General features: G+C 40.3%; 1 protein-coding gene and 1 long non-coding RNA gene across 2 annotated transcripts in view; one reads left to right on the forward strand and one right to left on the reverse strand.

Annotated features, from left to right (window-relative positions):
* LOC138205028 (uncharacterized) lies at positions 1 to 2,718 on the reverse strand. The gene is made up of 4 exons (XR_011178846.1): positions 2,539 to 2,718; positions 1,842 to 1,953; positions 680 to 731; positions 1 to 300 (listed from the first exon to the last, which is right to left on the reverse strand). It is a non-coding gene; the product is annotated as an uncharacterized lncRNA (long non-coding RNA).
* A 74-nt stretch (positions 2,719 to 2,792) lies between these two features.
* LOC138205020 (ras-related protein Rab-27B-like) overlaps positions 2,793 to 17,928 on the forward strand; it is a 73,408-nt gene continuing 58,272 nt past the window's right edge. Inside the window, exon 1 of the mRNA XM_069160659.1 lies at positions 2,793 to 2,877. The gene's annotated coding sequence lies outside the window, so the exon portion shown is untranslated. The remainder of the gene's footprint in view (positions 2,878 to 17,928) is intronic.

Here is a 17,928-nt window from a genome sequence, read left to right on the forward strand (position 1 = left end):
TATAAACAATGTATTTATGTCAGTTACATAAAACACTTCAGACAAATTTAAATTATTTATTAATATAACACATTAAAGAGAAAAAAGGGAGTATACAGTAAAACATTTTGGATAGTCTATTTTCAGGATTAATCAACTCAACGGTTTGTCTGTTAGGACAGATGAATCCTCTGGAATCATAGGTAGGTGTCTCTTTACTCAGATATGGAATTTGGAGAGAGTCCTGATGTTAAAGGTCAGTCTGTTCCCAGAGTCACAGGTGCTCTGGAGCACATCACATTCTGATCAGGACGGCCAGACCTAAGATTGGAGTAGAAAAATGTTTATTCTGTCCTGGGTTAAGCCTGGTTTAAATGGTTGTACAATGTGAATGTGTTTTTTTAATCTATTTTAGCTTTCTTCATTCAATGTAAGGGATGCATCATGGGAAGAGCAACATAAACACCCCTAATTCTGATTTGGGAGTGTTATTGCATTATTTAGAGGTTACTTATCACACAATGCTAACCTTGCAGTTACACCAGAGCAACAGTCTCCAAAAAAGCAGATCAGAAAATATATATATTTTTTTGTCATATAAGAAATTTTAAATATTAATGAGATATATTACTGTGAACAATACACCCCTGACAGCACCTCAAACACGGTGAAACAAAAGATAAACTAAGGGACAACCCACAGCGTCCTGTCCTCTTCTTGTGACCCTCACCCCTGCCAGTCAAGGCAGATACCTGTAAAATAACACATAACTTATTATAAATTAAAACAAAACTCAACTAAAATAGTTCTTTAACAGCATTAAAACACCAGAAGCACATGGAAGCACGTTCGGCTAAAGCACTGAAAATGTGTTGTGGGGCCCTCCATACAACGCCAATCCACGCTTTACTTGTAAGGATGGGAGAAACACGATTGGTAATTCAGAGATCAAAATTAGCAATGTAATACGTAGTTAAATTAAGGGGACATCAAAGAGTTATGATGGATGATGAATGGGAGTGGGGTTACTAGCCTGGGTGCGCCGACTGTTGGTCACAGATTCATTTTTCATCGCTGCGAAGACATGCCGGTAACTTAGCTTGTATTAGCATTTGCACAGCGACTCTTAAGGGTGGACCAATCAGCGGCCAGTGTCAGTGGTTAACCGCATTTGTCCCGCCAGTCCTTCATTGTGATTGGGCGGCTGGTGACAGCGACGAGCACAGCTTTAACACTTTTTCAATTATCAGTGACTGGAAAACAATCGCTGAATGTTTAGCGCAGAATAAACGGTCAGCACCTGGTAAAGCTGCTTGGCGTTCATTAAAACAATTACAAAAATAAGCTGTACTGTGAAAAGAAAAACGTTGTTCAACAACGGTAGTTGCAGTGGTGGCAGAGTCGTGTCAGCTGGTTTTGACAAAACTGCAAACAATTCTGTATGGAAAATAGCCAGGCCCATATTTAGGGGGTGAAATTGGTCTGGTTCGCACCAGGCTGGTGGGGTACAGGGAAAAGCAAGGAAAAAAAAAAACCGTCATTTTCAATTTGAACAAGTTAGTGGAAAAGTTGGGATTGAATAGATTTAGAGAAATAGATTTTAGGTTAAAAAAAACAACTGGGAACACTTCCTCCAGATATATACAGAAGGGACCCTAGATCCCCAAACTGGAAAATCAGGCTTTGCCTGTTGCATCCCAGACTGACAGAGTTTAATTTTACACAAATGAGTTAAGGCTATTCTATATGGCCACTACAGTGGGTAGAGGATGGCAGGATGAGGAGGGCAGTCACATGCTTTGACTCAGCCGCACTTTAACACTTCACAACACTGAAAGATAACAAGCTCGGGGCGATCAGACCTTATGGTGGAGCTGTTGGTTCTTTCAAAATAAACCAGGCTGGAGGTTTGGTGGGTTCCTCGGGTGCCAGCCCATGTTGGGGTAGAAGAGAATGAGGTTGCAGACAAGGCAGCTAAAATAGCCCAAAAGAAAGACATTGATCTGATTGTATGTGTTGGTATGTCTGAGTGGCATAATATTATCAAGGAAAACATAACAGCTTTGTGGTAGAATCAGTGGGAAAAGGGGGGGAAAAAAAGGGACGTCATTACTTCTCAATACAGAGTGTAAAGGCTGTGTGGTGCTACCGAGGCAACTAGAGAAGACACAGAGTAATCATGACCTGACTGAGGGCACTGTGAGTTGGAATGGGATCTAGCAAAGATGGACAAGCATGAAGGTGGACTGTGTGGAACCTGCAGGAAACAACAAACTGTTAAACATGTAGGCTATAGCCTACTTATGGAATGTAGTATATGAAGAATAAAGAGCTCAGTAACACTCCACATTATCACTAATACAGACGGCCACCATGAAGACCTTCTTAATCCAAGCCAAGGATTGTAAAAGCAGTCCTGGAATTTATAACCCAAACATGGCTACGCCTTAGACATACCCCGAATTGCAATTTAACCCCAACATGTGAGAGGCAGCAATGTGCCGCAAGGCATCTTAGCCTGCCGGAAACCCACAAGAAGAAGAAGATAAAAACACGCGCCTGTTTCTGAATAGCTGAGAAATCCGAGTTTCCGACGAGTCCCTGAAGGAGGCTCGAGCGTCAAACCTCCACCCCGAGAGGAAACCGAGCGACATCCATCAGACTCGTTGGACTCTCAAAGGTCCACTCGAGCTGTCCTCAGCCCACAACGCACCCGAACAGTCCGCCGATCCTGATCTCCTGGCGGGTTTTGGTGATCTCTGCGTGGATTTTCACTCGACCAGGACTGTGGGAGCGATGCGACGTCTCGGAGGAGGAGGAGGAGGAGACGAGCTGGCCAAACAGCAGCAGACTCCTGCGAGGAAGATCTGAGTTTTGTTTCTGTAACGTCAAAGAGAGGTAAGTGTCAAAGAGATGAGAAGCAGATGTTCTCGGGGCATCCGTTAGGCTCGGGTCGTGCTGGTGCTCGACGGGTTGTTTGCTGCGTGTTTATTGGTGGGTTTCCGTGTTAGTTGTGTCCAGCATCAGTAACTGGCAGGCGGTATGAGTCATAGCCGGCGCAGGGGCTGCTGGAGGATCTGCTCAGGAGCAAAGTGTCTGCAGCCTCCAGAACCACAGTCTTCTACAGCCTGCAGCTTCGGCTTTGCGTGTGAGTGTGTGTGACATGTCGTGCATTCTGCTCTCTCGTGCAGTGTGGTTATGGTTGGGGTGTGTGTGGGTATGTATGCATGTGCGTTTTAGGCTATGTGACATGCATTGTAAATGGTCTGCACTTAATACCCTTTCTCACCTCAGAAGTCTCAAGGCGATTTAGCCTACATGATACTTCTTCACTCTGCTGGACTTGGGGTGGGAGTGTGTGACCGCAATGTGTTAAGCGTTTCATTGATAGAATTTGGTTGGAGGTCAAACGTATGTGGACACCCACTGCCTACCTCTGATTTTGGAGCTCGCCAATGAATGGAAAAGGCTATGTACTGTATAATAGTGATATTTCAGTCAAAAGTGTGTGCCCGAACAGTTTCTATTTGACCGTTACTGGTTCATCATGAGAGTGACCCACGCACAATGCCACAGTTTGGTAAGGAAGAACTAGAACCCTGACTGTCACACACACAACATGAGTGATGTAGACTACTGGATGTAATGTTTAAAAAGGACATTTTCTCAATCAGCTTCTCATGTAAACACTTTTTATCTGCGAAAAGTTTGAGCAGTTTGGGTGTTTCACAGACATTTCTGCGCCTGATTTATTTTTTTCCCCTGGTGTTTCTGTCACTGGTTTGAACCACGAGGGAAAAAACAAAAAAGAAAAAAAAGTGGGTGTGGCTCAATAGGGAAATGTGATGTCACACTTGTATGCACCTATCAGATTCCAAAAACATGTTGTTCTGCATCTAATGGCAGTGGTTAAGTACCTGTTTTCATGCTTATTTACAATTTAATCATACAAAGTGGAAAAAGAAATTTGAAATATTGCAAAAAGTCTTTTACATTTGAAGCTTAGGTGAAAAAGTTTGTTTGAGGTTTGAATACCGAAAATCTGTGTAATTAATACTTGAAACAAATATGTCACATTTTCTAGATGACTTTTGTTTGTTTTACTGGGTTTCTTTTTAATCACGTCATCTTGAAATGAAGGAGGATTACATCTTTGTCTTCTGCAGTGGTTTAATTACATTCCATAGTAGAATTGGCGCCTTCTGTTGATCCTCATGTTGCATAAATGCGGAGGACACGGGACATTGTGCTAACTGAAAGGCATTGACTGTAGCCTACTGGCATTATGAGCAGCACTTAGCTCACGTTATATGCTAAAACAACATTTGCCAAACAAAGTTTGCCCTTCTAATTGTTGTGTGCGCATTACGACTGAGGCTGCAATTCACAAACAATAATGGTAACAATTCAGGATAAGAACATTGTGAGGACAAGTGCTATGTTTCGAAGTAGTAGTGACGTGGGCATGTGCACGCTCAAAGTTGTTGTTCCCGAGGTTGTGTGTGGCAAGTGTGGCAGTTTAAATACAAATCATCAGATACATTGTGTATATTTCCATCACTTTAATTTAATAAAGTCATCAGTATAATTATGATATTTTCAGTGGTTGTTATGGATTTCTCACCTTAATTGTTATTGTCTGATTTCAGTCGCAACAGATTCACAACAGAAATGCTAGAGTTAAAAAAAAAAAAAATTGAAACAAATGTACTGGAAGTGTTTAAATATCAATATAACAGCTTTGACCATTCTATTGTTTTTTTTAATGGCTCTCATGCATGACATGTTTTATATAGGATCTTCAAGCCCTTAAAAAATTAAATAAATGTCAAACAGATCATGAGAACTGTAAACATTTTATTTCCTCACTTGAAGGAATAAAAATGTCAGAGCGTTGTTCTGGTGCACACTGGCAAAATGACACATGTGGTGACAAAATAGTGTTAATAGGAAGTTATCAACTACTATTCTTTCAGCTTGTAACATGTGGGTGCCTGTCTTTGAGGTTCTTTGAGAAAGTTTGAAGTGTTTTCTCTTTTTGGATTGGGTTGTCTATAACTTGTTCATGATCATCTAACTCTTCTTGCACAGTGGACCTGATGCTGCCTCTTCACTTGCTATTGCCTTTCCACATGTTGTTGTTATTGTTCGTATCCTCAGCATTGTTGGCATTCAGCATTTGTGGTACAAAATAAAAACGAATCTTGTCACATTTTTCGAATTTTGGCATTGACTTGGTATCAAAAGATTGTTTCTTGCGATATCGCTAATGTTTATGTTATAAAATATTAATTTGTATTCACATATGTATTGCATTGAAAGTGGGCATGGCTTATACTGAATGTTGTTGGGAATTTTGTCGGTGTAATTTTCTGCATTAAAGTGTTTTCTATTCTGCCATTTATACTGTTGATACATATAAATTAAGCTGCCAACAAGCAATGTTAAACATGAAGTTGAATTAATCAAATAAAACGTGATTTGTAGTTGCATTCTACCTTTTAATAAAATGAGGCAATGTTACTGCAAAAATGTTTTTGTATCTGTTCAAAGTGCTAATCTGTGCATATCTTGATATTGTAAAAGTGATAGAAAGCTTGTCAGCTTCTGTGACCAATCAAGGCTTACTGAGGGTCAATGGAGAATGTCAGTGTGGTCGCTTTTTGAACTGCCTGGTGTCCCGCAAGAGACTCCAGCTCCATGGAGCCCAGTTTTAAGGCTTTAATTCAACAAGCTGACCAAGCCCGATCCTGCCGGGATCTTTCCGTCTTGGTGTGGTCAGCCCTGCTGGACTCTTGTTTTGTCTCCACCACCGCACCAGGCAGATTTCCATTCTCCAAGCAGTAACAAAAAGTTAACAGATCGCTAGACCTCAAGTTACCGCTCCTTCTCAGTGGACTGTGCTGCCGCATTTATGCTGTGTATTATTCTGTCTGCCAAAGTTGACCTGGGTCAAAAAGGGGTCCCTTGTTTTTCATGAAGAAACTGCGATCCGGTTCCTTTTACTTCTGCAGTTAATGTAGAGCTGCAGCTTCCGTGTGTCTGATTTCTGGATTCTCAACAGTCTCATGGCTCATCCAGTGAGTGATAAACTATGGGCTAGACTTAGGAAAGAAAACAAAAACCTGAATGTTTGGTTGGTGCCTTTCATCGTCATCTGGGTCGAGTTGTAAGAGAGTGACCCCTCTTCTCTACGTGGTCACAGGTGAGAGTCGGTGGTCTCTATCAGGCAAGAGAGTGAAGTAGATGCGTGCCTCGGAATTTAACCGGCACATGACGTCATGGAATCAACATGGGATTCCTGCTGGGCTCGTGGGTTCCCCTCCGGTAGAAGGCCAATATATTCAGCCAAGTCAGACTTCGCACTTAGGTGTGAATGCAAAGCCTGATGGGGTTTGTAGGCACTCTGTCTCTGTGGTCAGGCTTTTGTCTCATGTAGGCCTCTCCTCTGTTCTTCATTCCCACAAGGTTCTATCCCCAACATCTTGTTTTACAGTAAATCCACTGTAAAGTGTTCATGCAGATTTTTCCCTGAATGAAAAATAATATTTCAGACACACAAGAATCTTCCACTTCCACCGTGACAGTAAAGAGTAAATGTTTTTGTCCTTTAGGCAGACTCAAGAGTATTTGTTGATTTATAAATCTGTTTGTAAACAAAGATGGACGTAGCCTTTATTGTTTTGGTAATACAGTCGCTGTCATGCGGCAGGCGGCTAGCTTTATTGTTTCATGTCTCCTGTATCAATCCAATTGGATTTCTCGCTGATGGACTCGTAATGGAGATTACAGATTACATCAGGTTCATAGGGTTGTTATCTCTACTGGTGTTATTGTGCACACTAAAGGCCCCAGCTTCCTCAGAATCACTATTCATTTGTTCAGATTTTATAAATAGACAAATTAATAATCAAAAGTAAAGTAAAAGCAAGAGAGTTGTGGCCTGCCTGCTACATGTGTATCATAAACCGTAAATACAAACTGTCTGTAGTTTTTTCTTGCCTGTCTTACTGCTTGCAAAGGCAGCTAATAGTATAACATCAGGGATGAACCGACCATCAGTAATCCAGAAACAATCCGGTGGACTGTCAAAAAATACATCAAGATTTTTTTGACGGTAGTTGTCTCGGGACTTCTCTGTTTGGTCTATCATGCAAAGTTAGTGTGAGATTGCCCTGTGAGCAGTCCAGTCTGTATTCACAAGTCCAGGGCTGAATTTCTTTACACACTAAACCTCTGTGTACCATTACTGACAGCATCAATATGTTTAGTTGGCTGTTAATTGATAGCCGGTTGTGGCAGCCCCCCAAAAAATACATCATGGGGACTAGTGTCCATGAAACAGTCCAGAAGGCTAGTGATGTCCAGAAATGGTTTTAAGTAAAACTATTTAACGAGAAAAAAAAAGACAGAATTTTGTACAGCAGAAATGTTTCTTCTGAACTCTTTAAAACTCTCACCGCCATTTATATTCATCTTGCGTCCCTTGGGACAGGAAACGTGCCTAAATGTTAACTGACTCTTCCCTTTTTATCCATGCACAGTTTACCCTCTCCATTTTTTCTGAACCAAAATCTTCTCCTTCTGCGCAATTAATCGTAATAAAATTGCAATATGGATTCTTGCCTCTTTGGGATTTGCCACTTTCAAAGACAACCACTATTACACCAGATGAGGCAGAGCACCAGAAACTGACAGAAACAAAGATAACACGTCGAAAAATAATAGTTCAAAGGTTTAATAGGAGGCGACAAGAGACTAAATCTGATTATTTTTAATCTTTTTTATCTGATTGAGTTTTAAAAACAAATCGTGAGAGAATTGTGACCTCAATTCTAAGCAAAGAAAATTGTAATTCTCATTTTATCCAGAATTGTGCAGCCCTACTTTCCTCTGTTCCTCCCTTCTTCCTGCTTTGCCTGCCACAGTGTCCTCCCACAGAGGACTCCTGATTGATGGCAGCCTGACTGAGGCAGCAATAGTGTGGAGTCAGAATCTATTTTCACATGTTCATGTCTGGACCCCTTTTCATGGCATTTCATGAGATGTATCAGCAGTTTCCATGATTAAAGTTGAAAATCCAGTGGTACCTTTGAGGTTTATTCAAAGAGAATTGCAGAACGTGCGTTGGGTGCTTTGCTTTGATGATTCCCTGTGACCTTTTGGCTCCAGGACAGCCCTCTCTAAACAGCGTGCCCTTTTCCTCTGGCTCGTTGCCTTTCTCTGTCTCAGTCAGTGCCTCTTCTCTGCTCCTGCCACCCACCTGCTGCGTATTGACCAGAAACAGCAGGATTCAGTCTTCTTAAAATGATTAATGCATAGATAGGGTTTCTACTAGATAGCAGTAGTCTGTCAGGAGAATTCAGTTTTAGTTAATATTTCGTTATGTAATTATTTCTTAGTTTAAGTAATCTGGATAAATTGAAGCTCACTTGCCAGCTGGAACCAAAGAACCCACTTTTTTTTTTTTTTTTTTTATAGACTTAATAAGCTGCCTAAGCTAGAGCAGCAAAGAATAAATAAGTATTATCATATCTCAGTGATCTGTTGGAGCTGACAGCAACAATTAGTTTCTGATTGTTCTGAGTCAGCAAACACTGCTGTGATAACCTGACTCTCATCTGTGTAACACCACACACATTAGAGCTTCCAAAATCTAATTTTTACAATTTTTTTTTAAATCAAATCTTGTGCTCAACTGTAGTCTGAGCACTTAACACACACACAGTCACCACTCCACTTACAATATTAGTTCTCAAAGGCACCAAATCGCAGTGTATCTCACACTTTGATTAGTATTAAAAGAGAGCTGAAATAATTAGTTAATTAAACAACATGGTATTACTTTTGCTTATTGATTAACTGCTGATGTATTTAGCATTAGCTCATTAGCAGGATTACGCTGGTGTGGCGATGTAGGTTCGATGAACCACTGAGTTCAGCCTGCCCCCTTAGAAATACATGTACGGTACATCGCATAACTGCACACTGCTACAGGGAAAACTGCCACGGATTGTAATGATTTTGGAACGTGGTAGGTCTACTGCTTATAAAGAATATCATCTTTTTTTTATCAAGTTCGTCAATGATGATGATAAATAATCTGAGGTAGTTATTGAACATTTAGGGTCACATTTGTTTTGTTAGTTTAACTTTATTTATCAGTGATTTCCTTCATATGTTTGATCTAAAATTTGCAAGGTTTCCTGATTTCAATATTCCACCCCCCCTTTCCGGGGTCACAATGATTTTGCTACACTACTTGTTGGGGAATGCGGCTCCAGGTTGGACTGCTAGCGTGATGGCATTAGCATCCTTACTACTTTCAGTGGATACAGGTAGGGTGCCTAAAAAAAAAAAGCTAATATTCTGATCTGGTTTTCAGCGGTCAAGGTTGAGGTCAAGGTTTGTCCATTGATAGTGTAATTGCTTTATTGCGCTTCTTTTACAGTCACATAAGGAGTGTAGCTGTCATCAACTCACGTAATGTTCACTTGTGTCTGCCTTCTGAACTGAAATTAAACGGGTGCACAGGAACTAAGTAAATATATAGTAGTTATTGGAAGTAACTGCAGTTCTATGAGTATGTTCGTATTTTGTTTCTTTCTAGAGTGGGGGGGTCAGGGGGGGGTGCAGGATGTCCTGTTGGCAGGGCGGCCCAGCAAATTAAGTATGTGGTGATTAAACCGTTTGATTACTGTTAAACTTTGATTTGAATTATCTTTAGTGAGAGTTAAGGGGTGCATGCCTTATTCTACAGAACTGATAGTTGCTGCAGAGTAATGCATGCCCTGTTACTTCAGGTTAGGACAGTATAAAATGTATGAAGTGCACACTGTGGAGACAAAATGGCCGATAGTATGTGGTGCGGTATCTCATGAGGTGCATCCAATTCTCGGCAGGCCAGCAGAACTCGGCACAATACTGGTCCTATGTCAGACACACTTATATGTTTTGAGTTTTCTTCTGCATCATGTAAATGACAGAAATAAGTCTTTGTACTTAAAAACCATATTGTGAGGAAGGACTTGATCTCAATTCTTAGAAAAAAAAAAGTGTTTCTCATTTTGTCCAGAATCTTGCAGACTTAGTTCTTTAGGTTTGTAATACAGTGCATCTGGAAAGTATTCACAGCGCTTCACTTTTTCCACATTTTGTTATATTACAGCCTTTTTCCAAAATGGATTAAATTCATTTTTCCCCTCAAAATTCTACACACAATACCCCATAATGACAACGTGAAATAATTTTATTTTGAAATTTTTGCAAATCTATTAAAAATCAAAAACGAAAAAAAAATAAATAAATACAAAAATCACATGTACATAAGTATTCACAGCCTTTGCCATTACACTCAAAATTGAGCTCAGGTGCATCCTGTTTCCACTGATCATCCTTGAGATGTTTCTACAACTTGATTGGAGTCCACCTGTGGTAAATTCAGTTGATGGGACATGATTTGGAAAGACATACATCGTCTATATAAGGTCCCACAGTTGACAGTGCATGTCAGAGCACAAACCAAGCCATGAAGTCCAAAGAATTGTCTGCAGACCTCCGAGACAGGATTGTATCGAGGCATAGATCTGGGGAAGGGTACAGAAAAATTTCTGCAGCATTGAAGGTCCCAATGAGCACAGTGGCCTCCATCATCCGTAAATGGAAGAAGTTTGGAACCACCAGGACTCTTCCTAGAGTTTGGCTGCCCGGCCAAACTGAGCGATCGGGGGAGAAGGGCCTTAGTCAGGGAGGTGACCAAGAACCCGATGGTCACTGACAGAGCTCCAACGTTGCTCTGTGAAGAGAGGAGAACCTTCCAGAAGGACAACCATCTCTGCAGCACTCCACCAAGTAGGCCTGTATGGTAGAGTGGCCAGACGGAAGCCACTCCTCAGTAAAAGGCACATGGCAGCCCACCTGGAGTTTACCAAAAGGCACCTGAAGGACTGTCAGACCATGAGAAACTAAATTCTCTGGTCTGATGAACCAAAGATTGAACTCTTTGGCCTGAATGCCAAGCGTCATGTTTGGAGGAAACCAGGCACCGCTCATCACCTGGCCAATACCATCTCTACGGTGAAGCATGGTGGTGGCAGCATCATGCTGTGGGGATGTTTTTCAGCAGCAGGAACTGGGAGACTAGTCAGGATGGAGGGAAAGATGAATGCAGCAATGTACAGAGACATCCTTGATAAAAACCTTCTCCAGAGCGCTCTGGACCTCGGACTGGGGCGAAGGTTCATCTTCCAACAGGACAACGACCCGAAGCACACAGCCAAGATAACAAAGGAATGGCTTCGGGACAACTCTGTGAATGTCTTTGAGAGGCCCAGGCAGAGCCCAGACTTGAACCCGATTGAACACCTCTGGAGAGATCTGAAAATGGCTGTGCACCGACGCTCCCCATCCAACCTGATGGAGCTTGAGAGGTCCTGCAAAGAAGAATGGGAAAAACTGCCCAAGAATAGGTGTGCCAAGCTTATAGCATCATACTCAAAAAGACTTGAGGCTGTAATTTCTGCCAAAGGTGCTTCAACAAAGTAGAGCAAAGGCTGTGAATACTTATGTACGTGTTATATTTTCATTCTTTATTTTTAATAGATTTGCAAAAATTTTAAAGAAACTATTTTCACTTTGTCATTATGGGATATTGCATGTAGAATTTTGAGGAAAAAAATGAATTTAATCCATTTTGGAATAAGGCTGTAACATAACAAAATGTGTAAAAAGTGAAGCGCTGTGAATACATTCCGGGTGCACTGTATATGAAGCCCTGACTGCCCTAATCTGTGTTATTGACACAGCCAGACTGTCATTGTAGTTTTAAAGTCATTGTTTAAAGGCTTACTTTACTCATCATATATGTCTTGTAGCTTAAAAAAACAACACATGCTTATGTTAGCAAGGTTAAAAACTTAACAATCGAGTGGGTCTTTAATCAAATAAACAATTATATACTGTTAAATCTTTTTGAATTGATCATTGAAAGCTATTTCATTGTTTGTTCATGAGGTCGACATACTGTCTTTTGAAACTGGTTTGGACACTATTTTATGATGTTATTTGTCAAATTGTGGACTGATTTTTACCTGTTAGGGATGCGTGTTAGGCCCATTGTTCTTAGCCATGTTTGTAGTTGTCTTCTAGTGCAAGGATGAAGATGCTGTGACACATTCAGGTTAACGACATGATCTCAAGGGTCTCGGGTGGCCAACCAGTCACTCTGTATAACTTACAGCCAGATAAACAGGAGAGGGGGTGAGAAGGAGAAACCATTTGAAAGAGTTATGATGACAAAGACTGACAACCATATACATGCAGAAAGTCATATCATACATATCATAACACGTAACCTATTCAGTAAATTTAATGTGAACTTTTAAAATGCCTCCAGATATATTGTCCAAATTTTGTTCAGTTATCATGACTGAAGTTTTCTTTGTATTTTTATGTTTCTTTGCAAAACTGCCCTTACCATAAAAATAACAGCCCTGGATAATGTGTAAAATGTGTTTTTCAGACAAGCGACCCCATTGTGGTTGGCCAATTAATTACTGTTGTTGCTCGAAAGCAAAAGGGGACGCATGTGTTCCTGGTCAAAATTTTAAGTACACTTTAAACATGGGAAAACAGATCAATGATACCAAATGTCAGTGTATAAGTGGAGTTTTATCCGTGGGGATTCTTTCTGATCTGTTGCCCCCAGCAAATCAACTTCCCACAGTAGACACTTTTATCCTTGTGCATAAATACTAAGATTACAATTTTCTCATTGCTTGTCACTGTATCGTGCTGTTTTAATGGCAGATGCTAGTGTTGATTCAGAGACACCCTGCTCTCTAAGGTGGACCGCAAGGATGTGCTTCAAAATAATGAGATGATGTTTTACATTTTCTTTGTTGTGGCCTCCAAACATCGAATCAGGTAGGTGGAGACATAAGTAAGGGATGATGTGAAACTGTATATTAGTTAATAGAGAAAATAGTCAGTAGAGTAATCATAAATCCTTAGTTGCAGCCCTAATTAATAGAAAAGGCATCCTGGGAAAAAAGCATAATCTTCTGGTGTAGACTGTGAGAGACTGCAAAGCAATAAGCCGCCAAAACTCCAATCAGATTGTCTCTCTGGAATGGTCCTTGAAGCAGTACTTTTGCTTAAGGTGTTAGTTGCTGATTATCACATCATTAAATTATTGTAAGAAAATGAAAATAATGATCAGCATGGGAACCAGAGAGTTGAAATCATTTTTAGATAAACTGACCACAGATTGATAAACTGGGAAGTAATGACATTTATAGTATATGTTGCTGCCAAGAATGCACCCTGGGACTAAACACAACCTGCAATTTCCATTGTCTCTTTCTTCTCCTATTTTAGCTTTCATTCATTCTGTCTTTGCTTCTTTCTGCGTTTCATGTGTTAGACTTTTTTTATTTGATGCAAGAGAGTAAAGGGAAAATTATGAGGCATAATTAAACCTCTACAACCAACCCCTCTCCAACCCCATCGACCCTTTTCTCTTTGGTTCTTTACATCTTTCACAGCAGGGCTTTCTCTTCTTGAATTTACTAGATAAGAATGATTCAGTCTACCTTCTTTTTCCCCCACATCATGCTTTGACAGATAGTAATTTTTTGAATACCTTTGCATCAGACAGACTTTGATGCAGAGATGTAGGCACCTGGTGGCAGAGAGTATTTTTAATGTCCTGTGGTTCTGGGCGAAACATTGACATTTAGATTTTTCTGCAAAATATTTTCTTCAGTTTATTTCCTCACTGCTCACTCCACTTTGACAGACAGTAGTTGGGAAAGGGCAGAGGGATTCTCTATGAAACTACTGCCTTGACATTTTGTGATTTGGTGCTGGCCTTGTTTTTTTCTCTTTTCCTAGTGACACTGTGTGTGTCACAAAAGGTGTCGGTTTTTGAACCTCAGAAATGTCTTTCTTTTTTTTTTTTAACCATGCAGTTAAAATAAGCCTGGTGCACAAACTATAAAATGTGTAATTCATCCAAGAATAAACTTGGGAGTTTTAACTGGAGCCCAGACCTATATGGGAAAAAAACTAAAGACAGTGATGTGTTTCTTTTTTTGTCAACCTGACTTGATTTGAACTGCAACAGATCCTATTGTCCAGGTTTTAAGATATATTCCTTAGAACAGGGGTCTTCAACATTTTTCAGGCCGAGGACCCCCAAACTGATAGAAAGATGGAGCAGGGACCCGCTACTATATACTGTATATTGTGTAAAATTGTGTTTTATATTAAACTGGAGGAGTGCAGGAGGCTTGGAGGGACAGGTCCAGGCGAGTCTTACGCTGTGAGTGAACCGGTGCCCAGCTTGAGAGAGCTTCTGTGTGTCGCTGAATGTGTGCATTTCTGACTGAAAGATAACATCTTCTGCCTCCATTTAACCATTCACTACAACATGTTGGATTCATGTTAATGTGTATTTAAAGACATTTAAATTTGTGAAAAAAAAAAATTGGGAAACACATTTAAAAAAAAAAATTGTCTAATCAACAAAAAATTTCACGGACCCCCTGCAGTACCTCCGCGGACCCCCTGGGGGTCACGGACCCCTGTTGAAGACCTCTGCCTTAGAACAAGGCCGTAACGATGACACTGTTTGGAAAGTATACAGTGCTACCTTACAGCAAAGTACAAACAATAGCAGGATTGAAAGCAGGGATGTCACATTAACCAAAACCCTCAGCTGGTCTGGGACAAAATATTGACCCTGGTATGTTTTTGACCTGCGGCCCATGACAATTGGTTGCATTCCACCCCCCAGCACATCCTTGCGGTCCATTTAAATATGTTTACCAACTGTTAGGTTCAGAACTATAACATAGCGCTGATAGGATAAGAATCAAACCCACAGTCAGACAAAAACAAGGCTTGGCACCAAATCTGAGTTTTACTTGCAGCAAGGGAAGTCCGTGCAGGGTCTTAGAGTTGTAAGCTCTTCACCTGGCATCAGCCAACTCCGAATCAGACTTCCCTCTTTGCACCTTTTATTGTACATATGGGGTTACATAACAGCACGTGATTACAGTCATATATAAGCATGTTCACATGTTGTGCAACATGAGTGTGTAGGCATTAAATGTTCTTTGCACACTATATGGGTATGTTTGCTTTTAATTTATGTGCGTGCTAAACTAGATAAGCCAGTTCCTCCTCCGAGGGGATGTGTTGCAGGACAGGAATTCGTGATTTGTGCATACAGTAGTGACCTTTCAACTACAGTTTAATGCATAGACTAGATGAAACTTTACACACATAGCAGTAACTTAATTTACACACTGACAATGAGTTACTATTTTTCCTAACACCAACTACTCGAAACTACTCGAAACCTGAGTAATAAGTGCCGTGAACAAGTGTACTTAGTCACTCTTTATTGACTCCCTGCATGGCATCAGAGGTGAAATACTTTCAGATGCATAAATAAATTTAAAAAAAGAAGAAAAAAAAAGTTTGTTAACATTTTAAGGGCCATGACACTCCAGTACATTCAGGTCCAGAGATGTTGTAATTCCCAGACAAAGATGCAAAAAGCTGCAGTCTACCATTTAACAATAGCATACTGGTAATGAGCAAATACTTGTTTATTCAATTAATGCTTCCGTTCCATTTTATTTCATTACTTATTCTAAAGTTTCCAATCATTTATGATGAAACATTCCATAAGATTTATGTAGTTAATAGATCACCCCTTTATTTTATTGTCCAAGAGGAGTAAACAACCTTGTGTGGGACATGCTAATTTAATTAATAGTGTGCTTTTTTGCTTGGAAATTGGACCCACAGTTCACCACACTTCAACTACAGTCAGCTTCCCTGTCACTGATAGTGGCCGTGGCTCTACTCTCCTCCTTTAAGTACTTGTTGCTGCACTGTGTTGGGTACTGCAACTGATGTTAAAGCTTCGCAGCCCCGGCAGCCAATATATCAGTTATTTTGACACATTTGGCAATGTCCACATCGAGAGTTAAAAAAATGTTGGCCCACAGTGTCTCTGCACCCCATTTCCGCTTTGGTCTGTATGGCATCTATCATGAGAAACAGGACAGAGGGGCAATATTTGGGGTCTAGTAAAAGATGTGATTGGACCAGCCCAGTGTCAGAAAATAAAATAAACCAACGGGCCGCTGTCCCTACTTTATGGGGCGGTCGTTGGTCCAACAACTTTTTTGAAATCAATTAAATTAAAAAGTCCCGCCCTTGCCAACACCTCTGCCAAGTTAATGTCAAAATTCTATATTATGACAATGAAGGTAACGTAGATTGTGTAGATACTGGGTATTGTGCCTTTAACAACAACATGTGAAATGGCAATAGCAAATGCTGGAACAGCAACAGGTGGGCTAATGTAGCATTCGCTCATAATGTGAGCTGGTTGTTGCTCATAAGGCTACATTAACAATCAGTCTGTGAAAATATAACATTGTACTTGCAATTGTGTGTGTTAGCAGTTCAATACAGACTATCACATTCCCGGTTGTGATATTGCAGTCACTTCCTTGGAGCTGGCACATTGACAAAAATGGTGACTCCAACTGGATGACATGAAATCGGCATGATTTGTGGATTTTTTAAGCTCCAAATTTTCTTATAAGTTCAACCTTGGTGGAGACTTGAAAGCGATGACATTTGAGGAGTCTGAAAGTTGAAAATATTCACATTAAATTCCTGGTCTGGTGTAGTTTTAGCAGCTCTACAAAAAACAATGGTTTTCCAAAAATATAGTATGAATACGAGTCTTTTCAGTAGAATAAGAGGACTGCAGGTTTCATTGTGTCCTGATAATGCCGTTGTGTTGTTAAATCTGAATTTTCAATTGTCGTTTTGCCTTCCCACATAAAACAAGCTACATGAGCATTTTGGTGAGTAACCACTCCTACTGTTGGAACAAGTATTGCTTCCCTTTTGTTTTTTTCCTACGAACTCCTTAGTAGTTGTTTTGTTATTTTAATGTGATGCACACTAAAGCATCAACAGTGGCAATCATAGTTCTCTCCTCTAAAACAAGGCACTAACATTGTGATAGTTGGAAGTACTGACTCCTACATCAACATGTCAACACTACCAAGGCTTCAAAGTCCAGTTCCCTGAAACAAGATGCTAAAATAGCAACGTCCAAACTTTATTTTCCCTAGCACAAGGCGCTAAAACTACAGGGTTATAAGTTCTGCTCACTAACATTGTTAGGGTTTAGCCCAGTATCAACCCAAAATGTTTAATGCACCCGCCAGTCCACTAGAGGACAGCAGGTCAGTGTGACAGTTGGTTTGCCTTCCCGTGAAAAGCATATGTGAATGGTCATGTGACACAGGTCATTTTCCATAACATTACCACATGGTTTTTCAAAACCAGGCAAAACTAAACCATGACATTGACAGAGAGGCATATGTAACACACTTTGGCATGATACCGGGTTGTCAGGTTGGAAGAGAAACTCATTAGAGCCAGGCACGAACATCAGCAAGGTTTGAAGTTTATTTCTTTAGAGGTGTGAAACGCCTACCCTTAACATGAAAGCTACTGGTTAATCAATTAGTAGTGTTTTTATAGTCAATTTAAATACATTAGTAACAATTTATGTGTCACACGGTGCTAAACATTAAAGGCTTAGTAGCCCTCTGAGAGATCACTATGTTGAACAAAATTGCATTCAGTTTGCATTGAAACTGAGCCTATTTGATCTATTCTTGAATAACTTTTATTCGTCTGGTAATCACAGTGTTTGTGCTGTAAACGGAAGCAGCAGATTCAAATCTAATTGCAGCTTATTAATAATAAATATAACCAGCAGCAGTGGATGGAAGGTATTCACAGAAATGCCACACTGGGAAGTGCGCAGTGGTTTTGCCCTGGATGCCTTTTCTATTAATTAGGGCTGCAACTAAGGATTGGTGATTACTCTACTGACTATTTTCT

Source organism: Embiotoca jacksoni, unplaced genomic scaffold (genome assembly GCF_022577435.1).
Source record: "Embiotoca jacksoni isolate LCO1_2020_lvr unplaced genomic scaffold, fEmbJac1.0.p SCAF_10, whole genome shotgun sequence".
Classification (NCBI taxonomy): Eukaryota; Metazoa; Chordata; class Actinopteri; family Embiotocidae; genus Embiotoca; species Embiotoca jacksoni.